Source organism: Nicotiana tabacum, chromosome 6 (genome assembly GCF_000715075.1).
Source record: "Nicotiana tabacum cultivar K326 chromosome 6, ASM71507v2, whole genome shotgun sequence".
Classification (NCBI taxonomy): domain Eukaryota; kingdom Viridiplantae; phylum Streptophyta; class Magnoliopsida; order Solanales; family Solanaceae; genus Nicotiana; species Nicotiana tabacum.
In genome coordinates this window covers 58,830,597-58,850,608 of record NC_134085.1, presented here as the reverse complement: position 1 = coordinate 58,850,608, position 20,012 = coordinate 58,830,597, and the positions used below count along the sequence as shown (strand labels likewise).

Sequence of the window (20,012 nt, the reverse complement as noted above, 5' to 3'; positions counted from 1 at the left end):
CGTCTTTTCTAGGGCAAATCAAAGTACCCAAGAATGCCATTATAAAATCTAATCCTCTCTGAGCTTCCCACTTGTTTTGGTTTCCCGCGTGAGTAAGACCGGTATCTGGCATCTCAAAGCCACGGGGATTCCCGTAACGTCGGTACAAAAAGTAGAAAGTACAGAATCCTTTGGCCAAATTTTCGTCTCGGATGTCCCGACTGATGCTTAACAGGTCCAAAAATTTGTGAGGGGTTACTGTTCTCGGTGCTACCGGGTATTGATTTCTAAGATTCCCCTCGAAACCGGCGTAGCCTGCTATCTCTTCTAGTGTAGGAGTTAACTCTAAATTAGCAAAGTGGAATACATTATGTGTTGGGTCCCAAAATGGTATCAAGGCCTCAATTATGTCCTTTCTCGGCTTAACCTTCAAGATCCCGACAAGAACCCCAACACTTTTGTCACAACTTTTCTGCTATTATCCCCCAAATCATGCCACCATATATGTAGCTCGAACGGGATCTCTTCAAGGACTGAGAAAGGTTCATTTTAAATATCCGACTTTACCAATACGGCCTTTCAGCACTCCGAAAACGAAGATTTTAAGGCTGTGTTTGCTAACCGGCAAAAACCTTGAAAATGACCAAAGATGGCTATTCTTGCAAAAACGGCCTTTCGGGGCCCTTTTGGGGACATTCGGCTGTTTTAGACAAGAATGACATCACCTTACGTATTTGCAATAAAATTAAAAATTTTGTTCTTTTTGGGCTATTTTTGCAAAAATGAAGTTAGACCCAATGGGGGTTGCCTACGTATCTCACACCTTGTGAGAATCAAACTGGCGTAGTTCGGGCAAATAAAATAAAACCAACTATTTTTCAAAACAAAACCTTTTCTTCTTTTTTTTCATTTTTTCTCAAAAATTCAGCAAAGTTTCAGTACCATTTTGACATTGGTTTTTCCAAAAGGGTGATTTAACTCACTTAATCCTCACACCGCTATTCTCTTTTTCCAACTTTCTCCCATTATTCAAAAGTCGGTCAGCACGCAAATCCAAATCAAATAAATGCACAAGTAGCAAGTAAGATGCATCAGGATGGTCTTTTCATTTTTGGTACACCTGTCTTAGACAGACCCAACCTCTGTGTTGAGTCTCCAAAGTCAAATGCACGTGATGAAAGCAAACGTTCCTACTAGGGATCCGACATGAGGTCTTGTTATACTAGGTTTAAAACCTGGGTTTATTGTTCTAGACCTGGCTTACCCGAGCGGACAACTCGAGCCGGGGGAGGGGGGCAGCATACCGGGAATACAAAAGCTTCACCGGCTTTGCAACTTGTCCGAACCTCGTTCTAAAATTAGGATATGACTCTAACAGAAAAGAAGCCACACGAAGCGCACGCTTCCCAGAAGATTTAGAAGACTCAGAGAGAAGAAGGGTTTCGTAGCAGTTTATATACAATTCACACAATATCAAAGCGGTAAAAAAAGCGGCATTTAGCACATTAGGCTCAAACACGTAAAAATTAGCACATTAGGCTCAAAACATGTAAACAAATTAGATAATAAATAAATCCAAATATAACAATTATCCTAAGCTCGAGTTCTCGAACCCTGTAAAACCAGAGATTCTGGGTTCGATCCCCAGCAGAGTCGCCAGAGCTGTCACACCTCCTTTTTACCTACACCCCCTTAAAGGGGTATAAAGGGAGTTTTTTCCAATTTAAGGTGACAATCGAAATGGGATTATTTTAAAGATTCAGAGTCGTCACTTGGGATAATTTAGGGTGTCCCAAGTCACCGGTTCAAATTCCGAATCGAGAAAAGATTGACTCTAATTATGGTCCGCGAATACAGAAATCTAGGTAAGGAATTCTGTTAACCCGGGAGAAGGTGTTAGGCATTCCCGGATTTCGTGGTTTTAGCACGGTCGCTCAACTGTTATTATTGGCCTATTATCCGATTTTAAAACTCTTTCAAACCTATGTGCATTTTTAACTTTAAAACCGCTTTTATTTATTTAAAGAAGATTTAACGTCGTGTAAAATATGTCTTTGGATCACGCCATATGAAATGCACCCGCAATCCGAAACACATTTTATTCAATGTTATCAGGATTTGGATTTGGTTCACATGAAATGCACACCCGAGTTTAAGGAAGTCAATTATTAAAATAACGTGCCTAAAGTGACTACGCATTTTCAACATTGCGAGGGCTATGGAATTTTCACTAAACTGCACGCCTCGAATGCTAAGGATCAAAATAAGATTAATTAAATGAGGGCCATGCAATTATCATTTTTGTTTGGCACGGCGCACCTTGGTTTGTTTTAACCAAGTTTCTAAATTAATTCATGAGGGCCAACGGCTATTTACAAAAATAGAGAGACCGACATTACATCTATATATCACTCGCTAAATTGCATTCTGACTTTAAGCAGACAGTCCAATACACAAGCCCAGATTATTAAGTAAAAAAAAAATTGCCCCAGCACGCATCAGCAACAACAAGCAAACTTGAGAAATTAATTGCCAAAGAAGGTTTGGTGAGCTGTTCATTAGCAGAACGCTGCTTCATTGCCTAATAAATCAAACTGAATAAGATAAACACTCCTGCCAAAATACTATGCCAAAGGGACAAAGAGAAACTGAGAGTGGAAGACTACAAAATATTTAGTTTCTTAAGAATGATTTAACTGTCAACATCTAGACGTGAAGCTCAAATAGATGAGGCAACATGAGAACCTTTAGCTTAAAGCTTAACCAACACTAAGATTTACAGAAAGCAAGATGATTCAACTAGTGTCTATATTAAGGCAAAGGAAAATCAGTAAAGAAGCTTCCGAGCATTTCATCCAACTGATGCTAAAAAAACCAAACTGCAGCTAAATATTTACAAGAAAACAAAGCAGACTTGATCCATTTGCAAGGACAATTAAAACCATTTCAAATCTGCATTCAAATATAGCAATCATGCAAGAACTCTTTCAATTACGAGAGAATGAATCATCCATCTGGCTCTTAGAATCTGAGGAGGTTTCAACCAGAGAAAAAAAATCAAAATGATCCAACATATGCGCATTCAAAGAAACAGCTCAACTTCAATCATCACTTGCAGCTGGAATAACAGCCAAAACCCAATTAGCATTTGATACTGGTTTGAGTATCGTTAAACAAGCTAAGGCTGCTTTGGGTATCAATTATGAAGCAGAAACCAAACATTTGATAAGATCTCAAACATCATTCATTTGAACCTCCAACATGGATGCTGAAAGTTCACTCAAAGCATGACCAAAGAGGGGTCATATTGATGTTTTCTTAACAGAGGGAAACAGTAACGGGAATTAGTTTAATTTCATCAAACAAGCAACCCGGATTCTAGCAAATCGATTACCATACTTGGTTCAGATGAATTTCAAATCTCAGAAGTTTGCATAGTAAAGGAACCAAGCATGAAAGACATCCGAATATCCAGCCTTTAAAATTTTCACAGAATCTGCTGAGAAACAGGGCATTACCGAGTTTTCTCCAACTAACTAAAAATGCTTGAGAGCTAAGATGATATGATCTCATTCAAAGGTGAAAACGAATTGGAAAACATGTGCCAAGATAGTCTGGGCATTTTCAGCACGAGTGTATGAACTAAACTAACAAACTCGACTGATTTGCGACCAGTACACAAACAAGCATGAAAACAAACACACGAGCCACTCAAACTCAGTCGACCACCAATCAAACCAATTTTGACTGTCCACTACAAAGAAAATGAGCAGAGTTAATCTTCAAGCCATTTGAGAACCAACCCCTAAACATTTACACACAAAAAAGAAATCGACTATGGCTGGACAATGACAGAAGAGGCAGACGAGCACACAAATCACATGTTTCGATGGATTCTGAGACTAGAGGATCATACAAACATTCCTTAGTACACATATGAAATCATAGAAGAAGCTGATACAAATAAAAAAAATAAAACAGAGCAGCAAGATGAACCTACGATAACTACACAAATCTCAGTCATTATTTCAAACTTCAACCCATTTATAGCTCATTCAGAGATCGATTTACAATGGGAACTAAAATGAAGAAGAGAAATGAACCTGGAGTTGAGAAACTGAATTAGTACAACATTGAAATCGACCAAGAGGAAGCAAATAGCAGCTAAATTAGTCCTTGAGCAGCAACAGCCTCAAACTTTTCAAATGATTTCCATTTTTTAAACTAAAATCTAGAATCAAAATGAAGAAGATGAGTTCTAGAGATTTGAAAAAAAAAAGAAGATTTAAACAATGGTCGCCATGAAAATGAAACAGCAAAAAAAAACTCAATGATTCTTTTTCTGCTTTTTTAGTATCAGAATTGAAGGAACAAATAAAATGGAGAAAAGAAATCTCTCAAATCTCTTCCCAAGATCCTCTCTGTTGAAATTTTCCCAAGTCCCTCTGAAAATATCCTCCCTCTTCAAAATTGGATCTGATCCCTTATAAAAACGAACCCCTGATGAATGTGGGGCTCGGATTGAACGAAAACAATCCAACGTCTCACACTCATCCAACGAATCGTCTTTAGGACCTTCCAATCGCGTGCCTTATCTCAAAATCGATCAAGCGAAAGGAAGGAGAATCTTCGGTGTCAGAAACTGTTAGAAATGGTGATGAGGAGAGAAGGAGGAACGTGTGGTTATGAGTGTGGAGTCACTCGCCATGGATTTAGGCTGAAATAGGGCTGGATTCGATTTGGAGAAGAGGAACAGTGCGTGTTTTAGTTAGGGATTTAGGTTTTGGGTCTCTGTATGACTGTCCATGTATTTTTGTGGAGATGGATCGGGTTTAGGGGCATCCGGGCGGGTTTGGAAAGCGGGTTAGGGGCTGGTTTTGATCAGGTTTTGGGTTTAAAACAAAGGTTGGGTGGAATTGAATTGGTCTTGTGATTTTCAAATTGATTTAGCCCAAATCCTGATTTCTATACTTCTTTCCCTTTTCTTTTCTTTTTTAAATTAATTCCTTTTATTTTCCCACTCTCTTTTTTTCAATTTCTTTTCAAACTAAAACTAAGATAAAACCTAAACTAATTCCTAAATCAAATTAACCCTACCACATTGCATTAATTAACTAATAATTACCACAATTAATTAAAACTCAAATTAAAGAAAACTACCAAAAATTCCAAACTAAAATTAAAAGTGCAAAAATAAACTATTTTTGTGATTTTTCATTTCTTATAAAACAACTAATTTACTACTTAATCCAAAAATGTAAAACTAAATCCTAAATGCAAATGAAACATATATTGTTTTTTTGTATTTTTCATTAATTGAAACAAACTAACATGCACAAAAAATGCGACAAAAACCCACAAAATTGCAAACAATGGAAAAATTATTTTGTTTTTAAATTTGTGGAAGTAATTCATGTAGGGCAAAAATCACGTGCTCACAGCTACTTCATGCTGAACTCCTTATTACACCAAGACAAAAAAATCTAGACTAAACTATGATCTATAAATTACAAGAATCCTATACACATCTTCAAACTTGATCTTGCAGTTGTGGTTCCGTTGACTCGTACTCTCCAGGTGAGCTTCCTTTGCTGCTGATTTGAATTGCATTCTGAAGTGAGTTTCCTTATTTTCCAAGTGGCGTTTGATTGCCAACACTCGAATTTTCTTCCTTCGAAACTTGGACTGCCTTCCCTTGTTCTCCAGGTGGGCGCCTGATTGCTGAAACTCGAACTGCTCCCCTTGAAATTTGAATTGCTTTCCCTTGTTTTCCAGGTGGGCGCCTGATTGTTGAACTTGAACTGTTTTTCCTTGAACGTTGAACTGTTTTCCCTTGTTCACCAGGTGGGCGCCTGATTGCCAATACTTGCACTGCTTTTTTCTCCAAACTTGAATTGTTTTCCCTTGTTCTCCAGGTGGGCGCCTGATTGCTAAACTTGAACTACTTTTCCCTCGAAACTTGAATGGTTTTCCCTTGTTCTCTAGGTGGGCGCCTGATTGCTGAACTTGACTTGTTTTTCCTTGAAATTTGAACTGCTTTACCTTGTTCTCCAGGTGGGCACCTGATTGCCAATACTTGCACTACTTTTCCCTCGAAACTTGAACTATTTTTCCTTGTTCTCCAGGTGGGCACCTGATTGCTGAACTTGAACTACTTTTCCCTCGAAACTTGAACTGTTTTCCCTTGCTCTCCAGGTGGGCACCCGATTTCCAACACTTGCACTGTTTTTTCCTCAAAACTTGGACTGTTTTCCCTTGTTCTCCATGTGGGTGCCTGATTGCCAACACTTGCACTACTTTTCCCTCAAAACTTGGACTATTTTCCCTTGTTCTCCAGGTGGGCGCCTGATTGCAGAATTTAGACTGTCTCCCTTTGAACCTTGAACTGTTTTCCCTTATTCTCCAGGTGGGCGCCTGACTGCCGAAACTTGAACCGTTTTCTCTTTATTACTTTAAACTGTTTTCCCTTGTTCTCCAGGTGGGTGCCTGATTGCTGAGCTTGAATTGCTTTCCCTGAAACTACTTTCCCCTAAACTTTTAACCGTTTTCCCTTGTTTTCCAGGTGAGCGCCTGACTGCTGAAACTTGAACCATCTTTTCTTGTTACTTGAAACATGTTTTCCCTTGTTCTCCAGGTGGGCGCCTGATTACAACAAAACAAACAAATCAAAAGAAATTTTTCTGCCGCAATTTGATAATGGGAACATCTGTGAGTGTTAACTGATTCTTGTTATCAAAATAAGCTCTAAGATAAATTCCCTTATCCTGAAAATTTCAATCCAAGTCTCATCTCAAAAGTAAAAACTTGAATGTTAAATTATACTACCCAAAAGTAGAACTCTCGTCAGACCTTGTCATTTATGAGGGTCTCAAAACTTACCAAATCCTGTTATACATGAGGGTACCGGAGACTTACTGCCAAGCCTGTCTGGCACCTGCTTTCTTCACGGAGGGTTTCTCCGAAACAAACGAAATTCCCTGCCCCTATTTCAATCAAAGAAAAATCCCGTCGGTTTGAAAATGTGGTGGTTAATTTGTGGCATTCTTGCTAAGGGTGGCTTTTCTACTGCCATGCTTTGTTCTACTCGATTGCATCCGATTGGCTAAGAATTATTTCACCTTCTGATTGAACCTTAACCACGAAACCCTGAATGACCCGAGTGCCCTATAGTCAACCTGCTACTTTTACATATTTTTCTTTCCCATCTGAACCTCTGTATTTGTCCCCACAATTCACGAAATCACTTGATCACTTGAAACTCGGCTAACACCTTATTTTCCATTTTGCATCATGCTATTTCTGGCATGTTGTGTCCGCACTTTACTTTTGTGCAATTTTGGAAGTTGGTAATAAGCTTTGCAATCCTTTCTTTTCGCTTAGCAGGGCTAACATTGAAAAAGCCTTAGAGGAGTGGACCTAAAAGGAAATGAAATACAATGACTTCAAGAGTTATGAATAGAGAAGAAAAATTAAAACAGAAAGACTGTTTGAGGAAGAAAAGGACAAGGGACTTATCTGAGCGAGGTTGCTGGCATCAATGATCAGTACATGCATTTCGGATTAATCAGCCTAGTCCATTCAATCAATCTTCTTGCAGTCTTCACACTCTGTGCCTGGGGTTCCCATAATCCGATTCTTTTGCAAAGTCAACAACTTTATTAGGCTCGCGGTGCCTTGAAGGGTTTTCACCAACAACCTCTCTCATTTATTCATCTCTCAACTCATCGTTGCCTTACGGTGCCCGTGAGGGTTTTCACCAATAAGACTCTCTCATTTTTTAATTTCTCTCAGCTTTTTGTTACCTTATGGTGCACGTGAGGGGTTATCACCAATAAGATTCTCTCATTTTCATTTTTCTTGCTTAGAACGGAGTGTTGCCCTTGATATGAATCATACCTCTACTTGCTCAACTTGGCGTCCCCCGAAGATTAATCGGAAGGTCTTTTCTTGGACCGTAATGTGGGCTTTTGGATAGGGTTTAGAATGAAAAGATATCATAAAGGCTCAAAATAACTTGAATAGGTTCAAAATTACACCTTTTGGAATCAGATCTCTTACAAAACCACAAATTTTGCCCTAGTTTCCTTGCTTGAGGGCTTTGAATTTTATTTTTATGGGACCGAACCATGAGGCTGCCTACGTATCCTTAAAAGAAATCAGGTCGAACATAGTTCATGTATAAGAATTGCTTTGTTGTTGTTTCTTTTCTCTTTCTTTCTCTCTTTTTTTTCTTTTCTATTCTCTCTTTTTTTCATCTTTTTTTCTTTTTTTTTCTTTTCACTTCTCTTTTTATATTTTCTGTATCCGTATTACTAACTTTGCTTCTGATTCCAAAGGAGGGTATGAAAGAAAATAAATAAGGCTCAAGAGGGGTAACAAAGGATAAAGTGTTTAGATAGCAGAATAAAATGTCTTCGTCATTCGAACCTTCAAAACATGCCAAGTACAAACAACACAATTTAAACCAAAGAAATCATACATAATATCTTTTGACTGCATCGGAATTGATAGTCATATCTACACATTTGCCTTCGATATTTATTAAATACAAAACACCATTGGACAACACTCTCATTACGATGAACTGCCCCTGCCAATTTGGGGCGAACTTGCCTTTTGTTTCAGCCTAATGTGGAAGGATGCATTTCAATACTTGTTGACCCACTTCAAATTTCCGGGGACACACCTTCTTGTTGTATGCTCTTGCCATTCTCTTTTGATACAACTGGCCATGACACACTGCTGCCAGTCTTTTCTCATCAATCAGACTTAATTGCTCCAAACGGGTTTTGACCCACTCATCATTATCAATTTCGGCTTCAGTAACAATCCGAAGAGATGGGATTTCAACTTCCACGGGTATCACTACTTTAGTACCATATACCAACAAATAAGGAGTTGCACCGACTGAAGTACGAACAGTAGTGCGATAACCTAACAAAGCAAAAGGCAACTTCTCATGCCATTGCCTAAAACCTTGCACCATTTTCCGAAGTATCTTGTTTATATTCTTGTTGGCTGCCTCGACTGCTCCATTCGCCTTGGGGCGATATGGGGTGAATTTCGATGCGTAATCTTAAACTATTGACATACTTCTTTCATCAGATGACTGTTAAGATTAGCACCATTATCTGTGATGATCACCTTTGGGATTCTGAACTGACAAATTATATTTGAATGAACAAAATCAACCACTGCCTTCTTGGTCACAGATTTGAAAGTCTTAGCTTCAACCCACTTAGTGAAATATCGATGGCCACTAGAATGAACATGTGCATGTTTGATGCCACGGGCTCAATTGGTCCGATGATATCCATGCCCTAAGCGACAAAGGGCCACGGTGCGGACATTGTATGCAACTCAGATGGCGGAGAATGAATCAAGTCTCCGTGTACCCGGCATTGATGACACTTGCACACAAAGCTGATGCAATCTCGTTCCATCGTGAGCCAATAATACCCCGCTCGAAGAATCTTCTTTGCCAGAACATACCCGCTTATATGCGGCCCACAAACTCCGGAATGTACCTCTGTCATGATAGTCGTGGCCTGCTTAGCATCGATGCACCTCAACAGCCCAAGATCTGGAGTTCTTTTGTACAAAATTCCCCCACTCAGGAAAAATCCACTAGTCAAACGTCGAATTGTTCTCTTTTTATCACCTGTGGCTTATATCAGATATACCCTCATCCTAATGTACTCCCTGATATCATGGAACCACGGCTCACCATCAAGTTATTTCTCGACCACATTACAGTAGGCATGTTGATCATGAACTTAAATATGCAGAGGGTCAACATAATCTTTGTCCGGATGGTGCAACATTGGCGCCAAGGTAGCCAAAGCATCGGCAACCTCATTATGGAGCCTTGGAATATGCCTGAATTCTATTGATCGAAACCACTGACAAAGATCATGCAAACATTATCAATACGGTATGAGCTTTAAATCTCGTGTCTCTCATTCTCCTTGAATCTGGTGCACCAGAAGGTCCAAGTCTCCCAAGACCAAGACTTCCTGGACTCCCATGTCCATAGCTAAACTTAAACCCAAAATGCATGTTTCATACTCAGCCATGTTGTTGGTACAATAGAAACAAAGTTGAGCTGTGACAGGGTAGTGGTGCGGTGTTTTAGAAATGAGTACAGCTCCTATTCCAACGCCTTTAATGTTAGCAGCCCCATCAAAGAAGAGTTTCCAACCGGGCTTTTCATCATTCTCGACCTCGTCAATATGCATTACTTCTTCATCAGGAAAGTAAGTCCTCAAAGGTTCATATATTTTATCTACCAGATTCTCGGCCAAGTGATCGGCCAAAGCTTGGGCTTTCATCGCCGTCCGAGTCACGCATACGATGTCAAACTCTGTGAGCAAAATCTGCCACTTTACGAGCCTTCCTGTGGGCATGGGCTTCTGAAAGATATACTTTAAAGGATCCAGGCAAGAAATGAGGTAAGTAGTGTAGGATGACAAGTAATGCTTCAACGTCTGTGCTACCCAAGTCAGGGCGCAACATGTCCTTTCAAGGGGAGTATACTTAACCTCATAAGATGTGAACTTCTTGCTGAGATAATAGATGGCTTGCTCTTTCCTTCCGGTGATGTCATGCTGACCCAACACACAACCAAATGAATTATCCAAGACTATCAAATAAAGAATCAAAGGTCTCCCGGGTTCTAGCGGGACCAACACAGGTGGGTTCGACAAATACTCTTTGATCTTTATCGAATGCTTCCTGGCATTCATCAGTCTATTTGACTGTAGCATCCTTCTTTAGAAACTTAAATATGGGCTCACAAGTTGTCATGAGCTGAGCAATAAACCTGCTGATATAGTTCAACCTCCCTAGCAGACTCATCACCTCGGTCTTGTTCTTTGGCGGTGGTAATTCCTGGATAGCTTTGATCTTTGAAGGATCCAACTCGATGACCTGCCGACTGACTATGAACCCCAACAGTTTCCCAGATGGAACACCAAATGCACATTTTGCAGTGTTGAGCTTAAGATTGTACCTACAGAGCCTCTGGAAAAACTTTCTCAAATCTTTGATGTGGTCAAACTGTTTCCTGGACTTTATAATCACATCATCCACATCAACCTCAATCTCCTTGTGTATCATGTCATGGAATATGGTAGTCATTGCCCTCATGTAAGTTGCCCCAGCGTTTTTCAAACCAAATGGCATGACTCGGTAGCAATATGTTCCCCACGGCGTGATGAATGCTGTCTTTTCTGCATCTTCCTCATCCATTAAGATATGATGATACCCCACATAACAGTCCACAAAAGACCCAATATCATGATTGGCACAATTATCAATCAAAATATGGATATTTGGTAGTGGAAAATTGTCCTTTGGACTTACTTTGTTGAGGTCATGGTAATCAACACACACTCTGGTCTAACCATCTTTCTTTGTCACATGCACAACATGGGCTAACCACGTGGGATTCCCGTGACTCGAATGACCTTTGCATCAAGATGCTTTGTGACTTCTTCTTTAATCTTTACAATCATGTCGGTCTTAAACTTCCTTAATTTCTACTTAACGGGAGGGAATGTTGGATCAATTGGAAATTTGTGGACCACCAAATCGGTACTCAATCCTGGCATGTCATCATACGACCATGCAAAAATATCCTTATATTCAAACAATGCTTTAATTATTTCTTCCCTGATTTGCGGTTCAAGATGGACACTTATCTTGGTTTCTCTGACATTATCTGGATCTTCTAAATTGATTGCTTCTGTTTCATTCAGATTAGGCTTGGGTTTTTCTTCAAAATGACTTAGTTCCTTACTAATCTCCTCAAATGCCTCATCCCCATCATATTTTGTTTCATCATCACACTCTATTTCTTGGATTATTATTTCAGAATTAGATTGACTTTTAAGACTTGTCCAAAGATTCCTCATGCATGCCATGTCATTGAAACTAGCATAAAAAGAACTATACAAAGAAGAAGAGAAAACAAAATAAGAACTATCAGGAACGATGGAAAAGGGAAATTGCATTTCATTGAAAATAAAGGATAATGGGATTTGTACATCAACAAGCGAAAAATAAAAATCTGGGTCACAACCCTGGAATAACCTAGATAGAAAGGAAAATAAAACAAACTACCAAGACTCCTTCCAAGTAGGGAGAGGAGTATCCTTCCAATTGTTAAGCTTTACATTCGGCCCGACGAACTGCACGTCTGCTTTGCTGGATCCTTCTCTGACTTCTACCATGTTCACATCATCAAACAACCTCTGTAACCTTTCAATTAACTCTTCATCAATGTCAACCACAGAACTTGGCACTGTTGTCACTATGCGTTTCATGGCACCGGGCTTGACAAAGGACCTGGAGTGACGCGAGATAGGTTTCGGAAGTGCCCACGCCTTCTGTTTCAACCTTTTAGACCTTTTTACATCTGCCGCTCTGGGTCTAAATCCAAGACCGAGCGTACCCAAGTTTTCAGGGAGGGACACTGGTTGTACGATACCCTGCAAGGATGCACCCATACCTTTACCTGGTACAAAGCCATTTTTCATCATTTTAGAGGCCACCATGACAGATGCAGAGGCTATCTTTGGAGTTGGAATATATTTCCCTTCTGGAACCTTCTCGACTGGCACTATTTCAAAAACTTGATAGACCCAAAGCCCTTTGTCATCTTCGGACTCAATAAACGAGACAGAGGTATCACAGTGAGCATACAAATCCTCCTCACCATGCACGACGATCTCCTATTTGTCCCACTCGAACTTGACCATCTGGTGTAAAGAGGACGGGACTGCTTTGGCAGCATGTATCAAAGGCCGAACCAACAGCAAATTGTAAGAGACAGCCACATCTACTACCTGAAACTCCGTGGTGAATTTGACCGGTCTTATTATCAATTCAAGCACTATATCACCAACTGAATCTTTTCCTCAACCATCAAAACCTCGCACGCATATGTTGTTCTTGTGAATCCTATCATTGTTAACTTTTAACTTGTTTAGAGTAGAGAGAGGGCAGATGTTTGCACTGGAACCTTTGTCGACTAACACCCTAGTGACCACAGAATCTTCACATTTTATTGTAAGATAGAGAGCTTTGTTATGTTCAGTACCTTCCACAGGAAACTCGTCATCAGAGAAGGTGATCATGTTCACCTCAAATATTTTGTTGGCGATCTTCTCCAGATGGTTCACTGAGATTTTGTCGGGGACATGAGCTTCATTCAGAATTTTCATCAGGGCCCGATGATGCTCATCTGAATGGATCAACAATGATAGCAAGGAAATTTAGGTGGGCGTCTTTCTCAACTGCTCCACGATAGATTAATCTTGTACCTTCATTTTTCTCAAAAACTCATCCGCTTCTTCTTCGGTAACTGCTTTCTTTACTAGAACTGGATTATCTATGGATGTTTTAGCTTTCCTTAACTCTTCCGGGGTAAAGCATCTCCCCGAACGAGTTAATACCTAAGCCTCATTGACTTATTCTTTCACTTTCTTTCCTTTATAGGTCACTATCACCCGTTCGTAGCTCCATGGGATAGCCTTGGTATTGACTACCGGCAACTGGGTTATAGGATTGATGATGACAGGGTCCGTACGGGCACCCTCTACAATTATGATAGGCTTATTCGCCAACCCTGGCACGATCACCGTTGACTTTTCTTGCTTTGCTACAGCATCACTTGAGGATCTTTTCTCAGCTACCACAGATGGCTCACCGTTTGTCATGCTCAACTTGTTCGCTGATCCTTCAACCGTAGGTCTTTTGACTGGCTTAACCTCACTAGACCGAATCATCATAACGGATTGTGAAGTCTTCTTGGGCTCCCCCTCCTTGTGTACTATCTCAATCATGTTTGTTTCCTCATGGGTTGGCAATAGGTTCTGATTGATGTTGGGTGCCTCTGGAGTTTGGACTACAATCTGGTTTGTGTCGATGAGCTCTTGGATGGCATTTTTCAAGTGCCAGCACTTCTCCGTATCATGCCCCCGAGTACCAGAACAATATGCACAGCTCAAGGAGTAACCGAGATTCTTTGGAGGAGGGTTTGGAAATTTCGACTCAATTGGCCTCAACACATCCAACTGCCTCAATCTCTGGAATAAACTGGTGTAAGACTCCCCCAACGGGGTAAAAGCTTTTTTCCGCTATAACCTCTCATTTCTGAATACTGGTTTGGGCCAGAAACCTGGACTGGTAGGGTTTTGGTAGGCTCGTGGGGGTGGGTAAGCATTTTTTGGAGCTAGGTAGGTGTTCTGTGGGGTTGGGGCATGCCATTGTGAGTAGGAAGGAGGTTGAGTATATGACTAGGCGTGCTGGACAGAAATTTGAGGGTCTGGTGATGGGAAGTAATGCTGAGGTGGATTATATGGGGTTTGGGTGTAGGTCTGGTGATGGAGTCGAGGCTGGGTATAATGGTGTGACGGGCCCCTCGGTCCAAACCACAATCCTGAATCAACTATTGCCACAACTTCTTTTTTCTACGTTCCGATCACTCCTCCAGTACTATTCTGAATGGCTTGAGTAGTTGCTTTGATGGCCGAGTAGCTCATAATTTTGCTTGATTTAACCCCTTCTTCCACTATGCCACCCATCTTCACTACCTCGTTGAAAGACTTGCCTATGGCCGATATCAGATAGCCAAAGTAAGTAGGCTCTAGAGCCTGCAAAGTACTCCACCATTTCAGTTTCCTACATCGTAGGGTTGACTCTTGCCGCTTGTTCTCTACAACAAAAATCGTATTCCCTGAAACTTTGACTAGGATTCTTCTCAATATTAGTAAAAGACAAATGATTTGGGACAATCTCGATGTTGTATTGGAAATGACGGGCGAATGCTTGAGCTAGATCATCCCAGGTATACCATCTGCTGTGATCCTGACGAGTGTACCATTCTGATGTTGCGCCACTCAAACTCTGGCTAAAGTATGACATCAACAGCTCATCTTTCCCACCGGCTCCTTTGATTTTATTGTAGAATCACCTCAAATGGGCCACCGGTTCTCCATGCCCATCATATAGGTCAAATTTAGGCATCTTGAATCTCATAGGCAACTGAACATCGGGAAATAGACACAAATCATTGTAGGCTATGCTCAACTGGCCTCCCAATCCCTGCATGTTTCTGAATGATTGTTCCAAGCTTCTTACCTTTGTGAACATCTCCTCCTGTTCTGGGTTTTTGGTGGTTTCTCAATCTCAATAGGGAGGTCAAAACGAGGAGTGTAAGAGTAATGATCTGGGGCCTTGAAAGTAGGCTCTGGGGGATAGTATTGATTATCTTGGGTCTGGAATAATGGCTCACTGGAGGATCGATGGATTGTAGCGAGTGGGGATACTATGAAAATAGGGGTGGCTGGTGGAGGGGGGTATGGGATTGGTTTGGCTGGTAGTGCTTGTATGGTTTGGGAAGTGGTGCCCTGATAGTGGTGGTAATGGGGGAAGCTTGGTGCATGTTGCGGAGATGAATCAACAGTGGGAGGTTCTTGGGATTGAGCTAGTGGTAGGATGAAAGCAGGATTGGCGGGGTATGATGGTGGTGGATGTCCTTTCATCCATGTCCGGTATATCTTTGCCATTTGGTGTTTCAACTTATGTAACTCCTCTTTCAGATTAACATCAGACTCGTCTCCCTCCCTCGACGGATCAATAACACTTGAATCCAGCTCTTGGCCTGCCATGATCAACTTGTTTTTAGACCTGGTGTTGTACGGGTGGGTTGCCAGAATGCTGAACAAACTAACCACCTGCCTGGACTTGATGAAAACAAGAAAACTTGTTAGTTATTAAGAGCTTAACATATAGGCAACCGCACGTTGGGGATGCAATGCACCTAAGCAGTTAAACATTTCTACTATGCATTTGAATGGTTGCTTGCATCATCCCGGCTTTCACTATTTTGCAATTTTCTTTCTCTGTTTCCTTTTCATTCCTGCTTTTCTTTACTTGATTCTTGTCTTTATTCTTTTATTCTCTCATTTTTCCTCTCTTGTTTTGCCATTATTTCTTTCCCTGCAATTTTTCTTGTTTTCTCTCCTCTTTTCTTTTTCATTTCATGGTTATGATCGAATCATATGGGGATTGTCTACGTATCATGACGCCGCATGAATCAGTCCAAGAGTAGTTCTGGGAACATGTGTGAAATAAAATAAAAAACATTTTTGGGGTTTTCAAATAAAACATCTTGATTACGACGGCTTCACCTATAGATTTAAACATAAAAACTGACACACTCGATAAGTGGACCAACAAACTTCAAAAGAAAACTGAAAATACCGACTCGAAAAGGAAGTAACAAACTTTAAAAGAAACTGACAATACAGACTCGAATATGAACTAACAGAATACAGACTTGAACAAACAAAGTCAAGAATACATAAGTGCCTCAACTACTGCTCCAGTTGGCCTTGCTGCGGGCCTTTGCGCCATATCTTCTTGGAGGCGAAACAAGTCGTCCATGATCTGTCGGAAAAAAATCATAACTGAAGTGAAGAACATGGATCGGGTCATGTCTTCGCACTTGTTGCACTTCATCACAATGTAGTCCGCAATTCTCCTAACCCTTTCCCTGATAATACCCTTCTCATGTAGCAACCGTCCAATCTGCTGAGATCTGGCATCCAAAACTTGTTCGGCTGTATGATTTTGCTCTTGAAGATGCTGTAGGTCTTTCTCTAGCTGTGACATCTGGGCATAGCAATGCTCCCTTTCAGCTTTGAAGTCTCTTTCCTACTTGGCCATTTCGTTCTCAAGGATATCGACCTTTTTCTTTAAACCCAATATTCCTTTGTCGTACTTCTCCTTTAGTTACCGAACGAAACTGGCCCATCCCTCCGCATTTTTAGCTAACTTGGCTCGGGCATTTGCTAGTTCAGGTTCAGTCTTTTGCAAATCATCCTCAAAGTCACGTACTTTTTGTGTAAGGCTGTAGATGAGCTTTTCATCTTTTCTGCTTCTGCCCGGGTTCTCAGCTACTATTCTCATTTTTCGAACTTGGGCTCGGAGAGCTTCATTTTCTTGGGCCAACCTTCTTCTTTCACCTTTAGCCTCTTGTGCCTATAGATCATTATTGAATTCCATGTTTCTCAGCTTCTCTTCCAAGGTGTGAATCGCGGCTTGATGTTTTTTCTCCTTTTCTCCCCAGGCCAACCTTTCTTGGATTTTATCATCAAAAGCTTGAACATGAGGTCTTTTGGAAGGATCAGGCTTTGGTTCGTTGTTTACACAAGACCTTTTCTCAAACCATGCAGCGTAATCTGGATCCACTTCCCCCTTTGCAACATCTGGTACCTTGGTGCCATTTTTCAGATACCGGCAACCATTCTAATCCTGCTGAACTAAAGTTTCGGGCAATGCAGTTTCTGGATGTAGCTCAATGACCTGGGTGGTTAGATCTTCATCTTCGGGCACCAACTGATATCTTCCTAACTATCTTAAGACCCTCTGCGGTGCATATGGCTGGACACTCCTTAAACCCATCAACCTTAGGTAACCTTTGGTAGCCATCATGTATATGGCTTCAATCATCGGGAGCCATCCTATAGTCCACTCGACCTGACTTGCTTTGAGAGCTTTCAAGTGGGAGACCCAGGCTTCAAACCCTTCTGGCGCATTGTAGTCTTTCACCCTTTCCTCAATACTTTTGATGAAATTATTCGTGCTCGAACCATAACTCATGAATTTGGGATGATGGCGGAGATGCTCGATCAACCACATTTGTAGAAGAATATTGCAACCTTCAAAGAATTGAGCCCCGGCTTTACATAATGTCAATGCTCGATAAATGTCTATCAGCACTAACGGAGCAAGTGTATGATCTTTCTTGGTAGTGAGATTTTGTGCAATTCTGGCCATATGGATATCCTTTGTCCCTTCCGCATTTGGAAAGACCATAATCCCCTAAAATGCCACAATAAAAGCGAACCGACGATGAATTTTCTAGAGGCCCTTATCTTGTTTGTTCCTCAAACCTTTTTCATGTGTTTCGAACCCAGCTTAGTGCCTGAACCTGAAGTACAAGAAGTAGAAAGAACAACACCCTTTGCTTACATGGGCCTTCTTCATCTGTTTACTGATATTCAGGAGGTCAAAGAACTTGTGCACCGAAGGAGCCCTCGGAAATATAAGTTGCTATTTCCTCAAGTCCCGGCCAAACTCAATATACCCGGCCATCTCTTCCAGAGTAGGGGTGATCTAAAAATCCGAGAAGTGAAAAACATTATGGACGGGGTCCTAAAAGGTTACCAAAGCCTTGATCAGATCTTCTCGTGGTTTAATTTCTAGAATTTTATAAGGGTACCCAACTGCTCTTTCATCCAATCCTGACCCTCTTCATCTAGATCATTCCACCATATACGCAGCTGTAACTAAGCCTGTTCTATGACCAACTCTGACAGATTCTGGGCAGTGTTCATTTGTACCTGTGGCCTTTTGAATTGGCTTAAATCAACCGTCTGTTTCTCTGCACGAATTTTGGAACACTGCCTTAATCTACTATCATTAGAAATCATGCCTATAGGATCTCAAATGTCATGACCCAAACCAATAGGCCGCGACGCGTCCCTGAGTACTACTTGTCAAACACCCTAAGCATACATCTAGGATATGAACCTATATAACATCTTCTGAATTATGAAGATAACGTACATGAAGGAGACGAAACCTGCCAATAAGGCGTATGTATGTATATCTGCAGAATACATGGGGTGAGCTAGCAAGGCTGCTATAGACAACTATACATCCAATAACTGAAAGCCGACAAGGTCACATATATCCCAACTAGACATAATGTTAACAGAGACATAATAGTACAAAGACGGGACTGAGCCACATCATACCCATATACATATATATGTACAAACATATCGTACCAATATCAAAAACAGCTCCAGATCAAATGGAGCACGCCAACTCTCGCTGATCAGGGATCCTAAGAAGGGGGACAGTCAGCTTGCCTACCTACACCTGCGGGCGTGAAACGCAGGCCCCTTGAAATAGGGCTTCAGTACGAAAAATGTACTGAGTATGTAAGGTATGGAAATTAGTACATAAAAGACATAGATGAAACATGGAATACTAAAACACATCTTTAAATCTGAATAACTTTGTAAATTCTAAATCATTTATAACGTCATGCACGTGCGTGTAAATGTTATGCCATGCATAGGTATGGGTGTACATAATATCATCAAGCCACTGAGGGCATCCCACCATATCATCTCGACCATTGTGGGCAATATCATCAACATATACTAGCTGATCAGGTGGTGGTACGTGTATAACACCATAAACTCTTCCCATATCCCATATACATATACAAACATATATATGCATATATAATGCCGTCTGATTCATATTTCAGCCACTGTGGGTAACATCAACATCATATACCAACTGATCAAGCGGTGGTGCATATATAACGCCGTAATCTTTTTCCCGTATCCCATATAAATATAATATACATATATATGCGTATATAATGCCATATGGTCATGGGTCAATGCACATGTATAAATGTGTAAAATGCATGAAAAATACGTAATAATCTCAATATTCCTTCCGGATAAACTTTTTCCGCTGTTTATTATTCTGGGACCCATGAATAGAAGATAATAATATTTTTCATGGGGAATCAAGAATATAGATACCCCTGCTATTTCTATGAATAGAGTAATTTATGGCAACTGTATATTTGCTCGTTTCTTCAGTATAATTTGGACCATGCCAAAAGAAAGAAAGGAGGCCTTAACACACCTGGAGTAGGAAAAAATCCATATAATATTCTTGAAAAAGGTTGCAAGAAGTTTTGTTGAAAACTTATAAGAACTGCTAACGTTCTGATTGCAGTAACTCTTTTCTTTATTTCCAGAGTGGGAGTTGGCGATTACACTGTTTTTAGACTAGTACGTAAATAGAAGTTTTCAATCCCGCTAGATTGTGGTCCTGTCTATATTAGCAAGTTAACTGCTATAATAGATATGATACAAATTATGATAAAATGTGATAAACTAACGTATAAAGTCCATAGTAAATGTTGGTGA

At 40.6% G+C, this 20,012-nt stretch overlaps 1 long non-coding RNA gene across 1 annotated transcript; it reads right to left on the bottom strand.

Annotated features, from left to right (window-relative positions):
- Positions 1–2,634: 2,634 nt before the first annotated feature.
- Positions 2,635–4,895, bottom strand: LOC107821322 (uncharacterized). Its single transcript, XR_001656109.2, has 2 exons — positions 4,083–4,895; positions 2,635–3,097 (listed from the first exon to the last, which is right to left on the bottom strand). It is a non-coding gene; the product is annotated as an uncharacterized LOC107821322 (long non-coding RNA).
- Between the last annotated feature and the right edge of the window lie 15,117 nt (positions 4,896–20,012).